Source organism: Solanum stenotomum, chromosome 12 (genome assembly GCF_019186545.1).
Source record: "Solanum stenotomum isolate F172 chromosome 12, ASM1918654v1, whole genome shotgun sequence".
NCBI classification, from domain to species: domain Eukaryota; kingdom Viridiplantae; phylum Streptophyta; class Magnoliopsida; order Solanales; family Solanaceae; genus Solanum; species Solanum stenotomum.
This window is the reverse complement of record NC_064293.1, coordinates 27,257,228-27,272,067: the sequence shown is the minus strand read 5'-3', so window position 1 is coordinate 27,272,067 and position 14,840 is coordinate 27,257,228. Positions and strand designations below refer to the sequence as shown.

The following is a 14,840-nucleotide window of genomic DNA, read 5'->3' as shown; positions in this document are numbered from 1 at the left end:
TATAATTAATAGTGCATTCATGAAAAATATAGAATTGTCAGTGTGTTGTTGGTACAAGTTAGAGTATCCACACCAAGACTTGGATTTGAATCCAGTTAGAGTGTTTATTTTAAGTTTATCTTATAGCTCATATTTGAGTTAAGATAATATTGGTCCAATCTTTATATGGAAGAACAAAAGATACCCAAATACATAGCCAGAAGGCAAATCCAATATATTAACACGATTGAATAATAAGCTATAACTTTACATATTGAACTTATCCATCTGAATTACAAAGTTTCTTAAGTGAAATGCTTACTAAAAATCATCATCCTGATTATCTGAGGCAATAATTACAGTTGTTTTTGCCTCTAAATCATCCAGATAATGTTGATAGATATATGATGTATATCCCCATAATCCCAATAACAATGACAATACCTTCAACCCAGTAATTCTATCTTTCAAGAACACCATTGCAAAAATTGGCACAATTGAACCTCCAAAGTTGATGATCACATTAGAGAACAAAGAAGATGCCTTAAAAATCAATCCAAATGATCCAAGAGCGTATAATTGCCAAGCAATAGCAGAACAAACCAAGTTTATAACATATGACGATTTACCTGTTCTGTATTCTCCCATTTCCTTCTCCAAATCCCTCCAATTACCGCTCGCGAAAAGCCCAGTTAACGAAGCAATCGTCGTGAAAAACCCGATGAAAAAGGACATTTGCAGGACTTCTTTTAACGTGCTACTTTTGAATACCTTTTGGAAAGCGAGTTCTGTTAATGAGAACTGTAAAGCGTAACCTAAGGACCCGAATGTAGTAACTGTAAATCCGATTAGCAGAGATTTCTGAGATATTTCTCCGCTATCATCTGTCTCATTCTGGAAAATAACAGCAGAGGATGAAAAGGAGAGAAGCACGACGGAGTTGAGTATAATTGCTGTGATTTTTTGTCCGTTGAGGAGGAAGGAGGTGATCGCGTTGAACGCCAATTGAGTACCGGAAATTAGAGAATAAGTTGAGGCCGGAAGGTACTGTACTCCAACTGTAAATGACAGAGTTTGCTACTTGAAATAAACCAAGGAAGATGTAAACCGAAGCGCGAACAAATATAGAAGGCTGGTGAATGATTAGTTCTTGTTCATTGTGATTTTTGGTTGAAGGATAGCAAATGAAAGGCAGGAGAATTGAGAATCCAGCAGTTTGTGCAAATGTAGCAATCCATCTGCTTTTGCCACCTTGTTCATAGTATACCCTACCCAACAGAGTGCCAACTGCTTGGCCACCAAGAATAAAAAATGTGAAGATAAATATCTGAAGCCAAAGTATAAATTTACTTGATTGAACACTGCTGTTATCTGCATTTTCAGATGACTCTGTCCTTTCTGCTTCTTCAACTGTCAAATGAAACAGGGGTACTTATAAACAGAGAGATCTCAATCAAAACTGACTTCAAATTCTTGTTAATATAATCAATTGTGTCGGAATAGTAATAGCTCAGTTGATTGACTAACTAAATTGATCCATTTTAAAATCTCCAGGTTTTATTATTTTCTCATCCATCCATAAAAAAAAACTAAATCATTTTAAATAAACGAAAAGAATAAACCTATTTACTCTAAAGTTGAATATATAACATCAGCATTTGGTAGCTTCAAGAATAATTTAACTTCTGGTACTGTTTAGCTAACTTATGAGTATTAAATTAATTTTTCTTAAAAAAAAATACTAGTAAATTAATTCTGGGTAAGACATAGAATGAAGAGCATATTTAAAATATCTGGACTATTCATAAAGATAAGAAAATCTATTCAGAAGTTCTTATCCAGTAATACTTCAGAAATCTGATTAGATTTAGAGCAAGGAGAGCCAGCAAGAGCCGAGGGGTTCATCAGGTGTAATTTCAGAAAGGAGCTCAGGGATCGATTCCCCTGTCAATTCCTGATAACTCTAGATCTGTCAGTTTGTTGCATACGCTTTGCCTAGTACGGTTTACATCTCTTCTATGTGATTTGCTAGTTATTACACAGAAACAGGTTTTACGGAAGAATTGCAATACACAACGTAGACTTTTCAGTTACTCCACGATAGGAATTCTCCTTGAATTAAAGTTTGAAAGTGGCGAGGAGTTAGAAGAAGAAGAAAACTGGTATATTCACATGAACACAGTAACCAAACTCAGTGAAAGTTCCATTTTGCTTTATAAATTTATACAGGCGGTAATACCATGCCTAATTTAACACTGAAAGTGGCAAAACCAGGAATTTAAGCAAGGAGATTCGAAAAACATACAAAAATTCTCATAAATTATTTTTTTTCGTATCTGCATAGTATAATTTTTCAACGAAACACACCTCCGACTCCGCCTCTGTACAGTGATGACAATAAATTGAGATGAAGAAGAAGAAGAAGAAGAAGAAAACTAACAAGTGAGATGCAGCAGCTTTTCATTTGCTCCTTCCATGCTAACACGCGCCTTAAAATTTGGATAACCGTTTTCTTCTCTTATTGATCTACTAGATATAGGATTCCGTGCTAGCACGGGCTCAATATATATATTTTTTTATTTTAATTTATGTCATATTATAGAATTTCAAAAGTTATTGAAATTTTTATATAATTTTAAAAATATTTTAAATTTTTAGCTATTGTGATTTGTAGTACTTTTTTTTAACATAATTTTGAAAATAATATTTATTACTATGTTTGTTCTAATTTATTTGGCACACGCAGAATTTCAAATATTAACCATTTTTTATATGTCTCTTTAATATATTAAGTTGTTAATTATTGTATTTTATAGTACATTTTGAACCTAATTTTTTAATAATATATGTTATTTGCCATGTCCCAATTTATGTGGCATTAATTGATGGATTTGTTGGAGTCGAGAGATTTATTTTGTTAATTATTGTAATTTATAGTTTTTTTTTCGTCAATTTCAAACAATATATGTTGTTAATTGATAGAATACTTTTAATGTAATTTTTTTAAAAAAATATGTGTGACTGTCCATGTCCCAATTTATGTGGCACATGTAAAGTTTTGACAATTAACCAAAATTTTAATACATTTAAAAAAATATTTTTAAGTCGTTAAATTTTAAGTAATTTAAATTGTTGTATTATTTATTACAATTTATAATGCTTTTAAAGTAGTTTAAATATTGTACTATTTATTATGATTTATAACACTTTTTTTTAAAATTTATGTCATATTATGGAATTTGAGAAGTTATTGAAATTTTTATATGATTTTAAAAATATTTTAAATTGTTAGCTATTGTGATTTGTAGTACTTTTTTTTAACATAATTTTGAAAGTAATATTTATTACTCTATTTGTTCTAATTTATGTGGCACATGCAGAATTTCAAATATTAACCCTTTTTTATGTCTCTTTAATATATTAAGTTGTTAATTATTGTATTTTTTAGTACATTTTGAACCTAATTTTTTAATACTATATGTTATTTGCCATGTCCCAATTTATGTGGCATTAATTGATAGATTTGTTGGAGTCGAGAGATTTATTTTGTTAATTATTGTAATTTATAGTTTCTTTTTCGTCAATTTCAAACAATATATGTTGTTAATTGATAGATTTTTTGGAGTGGACTATTTTTTTATTAATTATTGTAATTTATTGTTTCTTTTTCGTCAATTTCAAACAATATATGTTTATTATATAATCTATTTTATGTGGTACCAATAGAATTTAGAGACTCAATTAAATTTTTTATATAAGTTTTAAATAATTAAGCTGTTAATTATTGTAATGTATAGTATTACTTATATTATTTTTAAATATATTTAAATATTATATGTTAGGTTTTTTATCCTAATTTATATGGCATTGATAGAATTTAAAGTGTCAAATAATTGTTAATTATTGTAATAGATAATATGGAGTATTTAAGTCAGTTACAGTATAGTAATTAATATATAATATGTAGTATTTAAGTGGAAGGTCGTGGAGCCCACTTATATAGTTTGATAAATATATTGGATATTAGTAGTGATTTATAGTATAGTAATTAATAATATATAATATGTAGTATTTAAGTGGAAGGTGATGGGGCCCACTTATATATTTTATAAATATATTGAACATTAGTAGTGATCTTATTGGAACATTGGTAGTCATTCCTAGACTCTTCTATAATATAGTAATATTCTTTCAATATTATATAAGCCAACAAGGCTAGGACCAACACTGCATCCCCTATTGTATAAAATGCAAGACGAATTGTACTAAAAAAAGGGGTATTTAGGTACTTTATATATATATATATATATTAAAATCTAAAACCTTTTTCTCCTAACTAAAAAAATCAAGTATAAGATGGGGCACACGTGAACATTGTTATTTTACTTGTAATTGTGGGCTCCGTGTAGATTTGTAATTTATTTTGTTCGTTTTTTTTTTATCTACTTTAAATTTTATATGCCTCTTAAATTGTGATTAATATGAATATTATATAACAATAATCATATTAATTGTTATTAATAATAATCTTAAATTATGATAAATCTTGAAAATGATTTGAAATAAGTAAAATGTTGAGGATAAAATATGAAGAAAAAAATAATCTTGATATGCTAAAAAAGTGAGAATTGGCCCACTTGAATATAGCATTTTACTTGAAATTGTGGGCTCCGTTTATTATTGCAATTTATTTTATTTATTTTTATTTTTTCACTTTAAATTGTATATGTCTCTTAAATTATGATTAATATGAGTATTCTACAATAATAATTATATTTATTGATATATAATCATAAATCTTGAAAATATTTGAAATAAATAATTAATATTGAGGATAAAATATGTTAACCAATGGGTATATATATATAAAATTCACATTAAATATATAGAATCCTCGAATTCAAATAAACAAAATATATAAGATAAATATGATCTAGATATATGAATTTAAAATACATATTGATAATTGAACTTGAACTTTATTAATGATAATCAAATTCTTTAAAAGCTCAAAACATAAAACGTATAAGTGCTTATTGAGAAAACACATAATGTTTCCGCTAATAAAACATTATTATTATTATTATTGAAAATTTATCATTAGTGACAATTATCATGACATGCTTGTTGAGAAGAATAGCATTTATTTGGTTTAACCAATTTGCAACACCATAGATCTGATGGTTCAAAAGCCCTGAAGCATGGATTGAGATCTTTTACCTCGACACCTATACGTTCATCACCTGCATTTCATAAAAGAAAACATATAAAATTGATAAACTTCTATATATTAACAATTCATAATAATTTAAAAGTATAAAAATGAATGAGAACATACATCAATGGAGAGCCAACAAAGAAAAGAAAATTAAGCAAAGTAGCAAAATTGATAAAAAGGAGAATTTTGTAGTAGCCATGAAAGATATGATTTAATATTCAAAACTCAAAAGATAGTGAAAAATATGTATAAAATTGTCCAAAATATATAGCCATTGCAATTACTTGATTTTGGTAAATGATGCAAACTAATGATTAATTAATCAAGTTATTTCCTAATCCATACATCCATAGAAATAATAGAATCAAGGATATAAAATAAATTGGGCAAAAAAATTATTATATCCTACTAATTCATTCATCATTTTTTATAAATTATTTAATTTCCTAAAATAACTCTTCCATTTCCTTTTACTACTAACATCATTAATATCTTTTAATCTATTTTCCTAATTAACTGCAAGGTGTATTTTAGTTTTTGATGCAAAAATGAATAAATGCATGTTTCTATATGTGTATTTTATTTTATTTTTCTTTTTCTAAATCAAGTAATTAGTGAATGAGATAAATAATACGAAAAAAAAAGTTCGAATTCATAGAACCTACATAAATTAAATATGGAATTTTGTTAAGTGTGTTGCAATGCTCTTTTTGTTATGTTTAGGATAGTTGTTTATGATTAAACAATTTAATTATGTGGAGATTGTGTTTAATTGAGGTTACATTCTCCATGTGTGAAATAGTAGTGTTGTGGTTAAATTTGGATAGATTAAAATGAGACGAGTCTATAAAATAAACAGATTTGGACTGAAATTGATTAATTAAATTGTAGGTCATTACCTAAGTCGCTTAATTCTTATTAAATTTTAATTTCTTTATTTGTTATTTGATAATTTCTTGGTATCTAATAAAACTATCTTTTTCTTTATTATGGAACTTTATAGCATATCAATTTTTTTTAAAAAAAAAATTGGGAATATTTTGACAAGATTTAATTTATCATGGGTCAATTTAAGTTATATATCAATCCATTTTTAATGCGTTGAGCAAATAAAGGACCGAGTCCACGATCAACTCAAACTTAAGTGGGTTTGGCAAATGTTATGAATGAGTCTGAACCAATATTGATAAATCACCCCAACACTATATCTGATAACTGAATTAATAAGTAGCGACTAGCTTATAAAAGCAAAATAAATTGGGAAAATTATACCAATTAGATCCATTAGGAAAAGTATTTATCCAAATTAGACCCTACATAAACTATTTATCCTGATTGGACTCACAACTTAAATTATTTACGTGAGTGCCTCCTTGTTCTATTCACTAAACCATTGTTTCTTCATCATTGATACCATCAGAGTATATATGTATACTCTAATGATATTTATATACTCTGATGGTATCACACAATAGTTAAGCAGTCTTTTTACTGAAACATTGCTTCTTCATCCTTGATGTCATCAGAGCATATATTTACTCTAATGGTATCAAGGAGTAACTGAGTAATATTTTTACTAAAGCAATGCCTTTTCCTCTTTGATACTATAAGAGTATATATATACTTTGATGGTATCAAGCAATAAACGTGAATTAGTAGTTAAAAACAAGGGGTATGAAAGTAAATAGGTAGCCACTTATAAATAATTTCTCCTTTTGGGTACGAGTGTTCTTTTCTCAAATAAATTTAGAAAAACTTACCTAAATCCCACTAAATTAAGAGTTAATTAAGGTGATTACCAACAAATGAGTGACACTAAGTTGACAAAGATTTCACCAACAAACAGGAAAAAAGAAAGGACAAACATTTAAACAGAAAAGATCAAAAAAATTCCTAGACCAGCAATGAAGTGCAATAAGCAGGAAATTTGATTAGAAATTTCTATAAATGTACAGTTAAAGAAGGGGAAAAGTTCATTTAGGCATACAATCAAACACTTTTGGTACAATGGAGAGCAAAGGTAAGTGGAGAGCGAAGGTAAGTACTTACATGCAACTCAAACTGAGAAACCAAGAAGGAGAAAAAAAAATTCAATTTGAGCAATGATGAAAGCTACAAAATCAAAACACATAGTGAACTTTGAACACACGATTGAATGAAAAATCAGAGAACTTTGTTTAAAATCCCAAAGATCCACATGCAAAGATTATACATTCAAATAAAAAAATTTGGAAAAGACATAAAGTGATCATTTAAGTTGTCCCAAATTTTCAAAAAAACATCTTAACTTTGTAACCGTCCTATTACCTCACTAAATAATTCTGAACATATATTATCGAATCCGACTCTCCTCCATTACCCCTTTCCCCCATTTCGTCAAGTGCACGTCTAGATTAGAGACATGTGTCATATTTAAAGTTTAAATGTCAAAATTATATCATATGAACAAATATCATAACCATAGTTAAGTCAACTAATTTTAGAAAACTACTCTCCAAATTTGGTAAGAATTACAATATATTCCATACAAAATTTGATATTTATTAATATCTTTAATTTCATCTTATATTTTTAATGACAATTTAATATTTAAATACAAAATTATAATATGAAATTAATGATTATAACTCAAAAGTCATTCAACTATTGATATTTAACTTAAAAAAGTCACCCACTCAATTTAAATATTTTATTTTCATTAAATTTTGTTGAAATCTAATTTTATTTTAAACTATTTTTATAAGAAATAAGAAGATATCTATTTTATTTATCTTACTAATCCACTCCAATTATTTAATTATATATTTTTTTTTTTGAAAATGCACTGTAGCAATAGACAAAAAAAATCATTTTTCGTTCTAGCAATTCTTTAGTTGAATTAAATAAGCTGAAAAATGATCCCAAAAAAAGGAGAACATTGGAATTGATCAGAAGTAATTAAAAGAACGTAGAATAGCAATCTTTTATCATTTAAAAATAATTGGTTTAAAACTAAACATTTACAATTTAATATTTAAATACAAAAAGATAATATGAAATTAATGATATTAATAAATATCAAATTTTGTATAGAATATATTGTAATCCTTACCAAATTTGGAGAGTAGTTTTCTCAAATTTGTTGACTTAACTATGGTTATGATATTTGTTAATATAATATAATCTTGATCTTTAAACTTTAAATATGACACATGTCTCTAATCTAGACGTGCACTTGACGAAATGGAGGGAAGGGGTAGTGGAGGGGAGCCAAATCCTATTTATCATATCATTTTTCAGTCAACCCAGATTTTAAGAAGCAGGTGTGTTCACACACCAATCATTACATGACACGTGTTAATTTAATTTCAAATGTTATTTTTTTCAAAGTTTTTTTCTTTTTTCTCTCTTTTACTTCTTACTTATTTTAATTTTGATTTCATCTTAAATTACACTTCATCTTCCACCCCCATTCAAGTGATCCATCCCTCCATTTTCTTTATTTTTCTTCACCTCCCACCCTCACCCCACACCCCCACGTCAAGTTGAATCACTCTCCCTTTTTTTCTTTTTTTTTTCTTCTTCTTCTCCGGTCAAATTCTTTATTTCGGTGATTTTCTTATAAAAAAGATTTCATACTATTTTCTAGCCTTTATTGATAACAAAACTAATTATTTTTCTAAGAAAATTTTAAATTTTGAAGGTATCATCAATTACTCCTTTTCATATAACTTCAAAATTAGAAATGATAATTTTAAAAGAATCAATGTATTCCCCGAAAATTGAAAGAACTTAATTGAAATTGGATTAAAAGATATATATGATACTTCCTAAGTGAAATCTAATGGGTTTATCAAATTATTCGAAATGTAAGAAAATATTTAGTTAAAGTTTTAAAATTAAAGAGAGTAAAACTAATAGTAGGAAAAAAGAAAGGCGAAATTGTGGTAAAAATGGTAACATTGAAAGTGAAAAGCTTTAATGGAGATGACAGAGAATATTTGAAGAAGAAAGAAGAAAAAAAGAGAAAAAACAAAAAGGACAAAAAGTTAAAATAATAAGAAAAATAAGAAAATATATTTTATAATAAAATACTTGTAAATATAAAATTATATTAGTTATTTTAGGTTGCTCACTCTCTTTGAGAGAGTGCACACACTCTCTATGTTAGGTGGACAAAAAATGATGTAACAATATGAGTTCAAGATTGTTTAGTGGGGTAATAGAACGCCCGCATATTTAAGGTGTCTTTTTGAAAATTCGAGACAAATTGAGGTGTTACTTCATGTATTCTCTCTCTCTCTCTCTCTCTCTCTATATATATATATATATATATATATATAACTTATAGAAGCAGAGTCTGCACAGAGTATAACTTTGTAAGTACAACAACATTTTCTTTGGGAAAAATGATAAATATACCCCTGAATTATCGTAAATGGTATATAGATACTCTTCGTAATATTTTTGGGCCATTGGTACCCCTACGTCCAAAAACTAGAGCATATATGCCCTTCACTCGATACTTTTGGAACATTGATATCCCTGCCGTCCAAAAACTAGAGCATATATGCCCTTCACTCGATACATGAGACACTACCCAATGTCCCAAAGATGACATTGGGACACTACCTAATTACACAAACAATCCCATCATATTTACTAATTCTCTTATAATTTGAAATAATTACATTTCATATCACTAGTTAATAATTTCATACCAAATTTTTAGTCAGATACACCTAGATACATTTTACCCAACCAAACATGAGAAAATTGAAAAACATTTACTGAAAAATGTTTTCCTTCATACCAAACACACCCTAAGTTTGTCAAAAATTTTATCAAGCTTTAAAAAATTATCTCACTCATTTTTTTTATACTCCTTCAAGCGTACTAACCCAAATGGAAAAAAAATCAACCCTTTTTTTACTCGGTCAAATGAATTTGGGTTGGATCTCAATAAAAGAGGAATTGAGTTCTTTTTACTTAGATCGGCTTGGAGGAATTAAAAAAAAATTTATGATTGAGATAGTTTTTTAAAGTCAAGTGAAAATTTTCAAATTTAAAAAATCAGTTTCATGATTTCTTGTAATTTAATATGTTAACAAAAAGGATAAATATACATTATTTGTTAAATGATGAGATATATACATCATTTATAAGACGATAAAGTTAGCTATATATGCATTAATTTTTTAATAAATATATATATATTTTCTTTAAATCACAAAATTAAAAGATATATTTACCTATTTGCTTTTAAAGATAAATTCACTTGTGTTGAGTGTCTTGTGTGCAGTGTATACTATTGTTTGGTTGGAAAATTATCTTCATGGATGGGATAGAGTTGTCAATAGTATTGCAATCAATGAACGACTAATAAGAACTCTCATTTTATGTGATACTCTTTTTTTTTAGTTCGTTTTAAAAAAGAATATTATTTTATTATAATTAAAAATAAAATTACTCTCAATTTTTTTTACCATTAATAAAAATGATTTACAATCATACAAATATTTAAGAATTATTTTACACCGTAATTCTTGAAAAGTTAAAAAAGTATTGTATCAAATCAAAAAGTGACATATATGTGATATTCTTTTCTTTTTTAATTCGTCTTAAAAAAGAATATTTTACTAAAATTAGAAATAATTTTACTCGCAATTCTTTTTTTTACCATTAATAAAATAATTTACAATCATACAAATATTTAAGAATTATTTTAAATTATAATTTTAAAAAGTTTAAAAAATATTGTATCAAATCGAAAAGTGATATATAAAATGAAACTACAGAGTAATTTCCTTTGATTCTTTTCCTTTCTTTAGGGAATCTTCGTAAAATTGAAAGAAATAAAACGTGGGGTTTTAAAAAGAAATAATAAATTTGATAAGAGAGAACAACGACTTTAGTACGGAAAGGAATACGATTTGACAAATCAAAGAAAATTGCCCATACATTATTGATACAAACAATTATTGATAGACATCAAATCTGACAAGCATTTAATTTCCAGGTAAATCCTTGCCACCTCCATGATACATATAACATATTAGAGAAATTGTTGTATAATTGGAAAAGTGTCGGTTAGAGTCGTGCACGTATTAATAAATTAGTTATTTAATGTTGATGAAAATAAGTTCACGTCAGATCGGGACGAGTATGAGGCTCGGGCAATCCCCTCAAGCCATGATTGTGTGTGTTAATGTTTGGATATGGGTAGGGGTGTGCATCGGTCGGTTCGGTTCGGTTTTATGTATTATCGGTTCGGTTTATCGGTTTTCGGTTTTTAAATATGCTAACCCAATAACAAACCAATAAGATATTCTTTATCGGTTTTCGGTTTATCGGTTTTTGGTAGTTATCGGTTCGGTTTTCGGTTTACGAATGTCCGTAAAATATTATATGACTTCTCACTTCTCTAAATATAATACGAAGGCTATAATTACATGTCACCGCCAAAACATAGTATGAGATTTTTTATGTTAATCAAATTACAGACCTTTACAAACTTGCAAATGCTACAATCTACAATTACAAACTAAAACTAAAATCAAATAGTCCAACAAGACTAAAACTAAAACTAAAATCAAATAGCTACATTTGCGAACCCTTACTTTAGTCTTTAGGTTTTTAGTAAACAATAAAAACTAGTAAAGCGACATAGTGTAAAGTGGATAGAGTACTGATAATTTGATATAATTATAGTGTCTAGTTATATATATTAAATTATTAATATTTAATAATTAGAATGGGTAAAATAATAAATTATTACCGTCTTATTGGGTTATCGGTTTACCCAATAACCCAATAGTAAAAACCGATACCGAACCAATAACCCAATAACTTTTTTTTATAAACCCATTAAAAACCCAATAACCCAATAACAATAACCCAATAACATTTTTTCGGTTCGGTTTATCGGTCGGTTCGGTTTTTGCACACCCCTAGATATGGGCATGAAAGGAGTGGCAGTGGCACTATGATAAAAACAATTTTTAGCGGCAATAAATATGTATATTAATAAAAAGTGTTAAAGTATTTACTGGTATTATTAGTTAATTGTCATTAGATCCAATGTTGATAGAGGCTTTAGGGACACTTACAAAGAGTGTTAATTACCTCTAAAAAAATATATTTAGTGACAATTGACCAATTGCGGTTAATTAATTATTGTTAATGATCGAATCGGGACGAGAACCTTGGAGTACTCTTTATAAAACTTGATCAATCCTTTTTCCTTTGAACTATCTTTTGGGATATTAGTGGAGATTAGGGGTGTGCAAAAATCGAATCAATTGATAAACCAAATCGAAAAAGCGTTATTGGTTTATAGCTATTAGGTTAACGATTTTTTAATGGTTTTATGAAAAAATTACCGGGTTATTGGTTCGGTTGTGATTTTTTAATATTGGGTAAACTGATAACTTATTAAGACGGTAATAATTTACTACTTTACATGTACATAAATATTAAATATTAATCTCAATACCTTACTAGTTACTGCATTTGCCCTTTAGCCTTCAATTCACACTTTACAGTAACTTTGAGTTCACAACTTCATATTATCCAAAACGTCAAAACCTAAAGTAAGAACCCTATTCCTCTTAATTTTCTCTTTGTGTTACTCTGTTTAGTTCTTTGCATGTTTGTTAGTATTGTTTCTATTTTATGAGCATTTGTAAAGTTACATTATTGTCTTATCGTGTCAAATTATTGGAGAAGTCATATATTTATTTTATAAGCATTTTCTTGTTTGTTAAATAAAAAATCAAACCGTTAAAAACCAAGCTGATAATATTGATTTAATTATTGACTTAGCATAATTAAAAATTGAAAACCAATAAATCGAACCAAACCAACCCATGCACGCCCATAGAAGATCTTGATAGGCCCAACATGATCTCTAATGTTTTCACCTTGTTCACAATTAGAAATTTAAAATTGGAAAATTACTACCTAAGCAAACATAGGTATTATATCAATTTTACATAGGGCAAAAAACATAAGTAGGTTTGTGCCTTTGTAAATTTTTTAACGGATTTCTGTATAAAATGGTACATATTAAGGTATTTTGTTGAATTAAAATATGGTGTAATACTCTTGTTAAACTGGTAGGCTGAACACCAGCTTCAAACCATAATTTATGTCATATAAAATACCGTTTGTTAATTATTTTAAGAGTATATATTTATCCAATTAAACTTTTAAGGAGTATAATCCATAGGAAACACACAATTTTCTTTATTTTCTGATTAGAGATGATTTAGAAAAAAATAATTTAAAAAAAAAAACAAATCAAACCCATTACCGAAAAAACATGAATGAATAACATCTTAGTTCTTACTCTTAGAAACTAACAATGAAATTGATAAAACTAAATTAATGATTATACTTTCTTGAAAAGGAATAAGAGAGAGCAAAAAATATCTTTAATATATAAATGAATTCAATAATAATTATAATTGAAAATCTAAAAAAATATACACCATAAATTATGGGTCCCACACACTAACCCAAGAAAATAGCTAGGAAAAATATGTTGAAACGTGTAGTATTTAATACATTGTCATATTTGTAATTAAAACCTTAATATTGTAAATAAAAATGAAGATGTTAATATAATGTAATTTAAAGATTTAAACACAATAATCTAGTAATTTTCCCTAACAAAAATAGTTTTTAGCGATAATAAATATGCACATTAACAAAGTGTATTACTTTTACTAGCATTAGTTCGTTGTCATTAGATCAAATGTCGCTATAAGCTTTAGAGACATTTAAAAAAAGTGGTAATTGCTGCTAACAAATATTTTTTTAGCGACAATTAAGTTATTACCATTAACTAATTGCCGCCGAAGATCATTTTTGATGTAGTATGATTAGGCGTGTTTACGGGTCGATTTGGATCGGTTATTGGTCAAAACCAAAACCAAACCAACTTAATCGATTTTAAAATTATCAAAACCAAACCAAACCAAATATAATATACATTTATCGATTTGGTGATTATCGGTTTCGGTTTGGTTTGGTTCAGTTATTTGGTTATTAACCATACACAAAAATAAAAGAAACAACACATTCAAAATGTGAAAAAAGTGGCAACAATCCATTCAAAACGAAAAATAGTTAGAATGACTTAAATTACTGAACTTTCGATCACTAAATTTACTATCAATAAAGCTTTAAAATTCACTATATTGGTCTAAAAGGAAGAGACAATAACATTTTCAGTCCCACAAATAATTGTCAATTTGTCATAGACACTCATATACATGAAATTAATAAGATAAATGTTTCATCTTGGACATTTTTGCTTTCAATAAGTAAATTATAAAGAAATTTTAATGAAAATATGTATAAGATCTTTATAATTGTTTATAAAAATAATATATTAAGTATGTATATTAATAAAATATATGTATATAATTCATCGGTTCGATTCGGTTATTTCTTCAGCTTTTTCTAATAAAACCATACCCAAACCAAATACTATCGGTTTTCAAAAATCTAAAACCAAACCAAACCCAAATAAAATCGGTTTTATTTTATCTGTTTGGTTCGGTTTGGATCGATTTTAATCCAAACCATGAACACCCCTAAGTATGATCGAAAATTCATGTGTAAAGTTTGAACTGATTTACATATTGAGTGCATATAA

At 27.4% G+C, this 14,840-nt stretch overlaps 1 pseudogene across 1 annotated transcript; it reads right to left on the bottom strand.

The window, feature by feature from the left end:
- Positions 1–200: 200 nt before the first annotated feature.
- LOC125846542 (probable purine permease 10) lies at positions 201–2,502 on the bottom strand (annotated as a pseudogene). The gene is made up of 2 exons (XR_007444370.1): positions 2,420–2,502; positions 201–1,389 (listed from the first exon to the last, which is right to left on the bottom strand). The product of XR_007444370.1 is annotated as a probable purine permease 10 (transcript).
- Between the last annotated feature and the right edge of the window lie 12,338 nt (positions 2,503–14,840).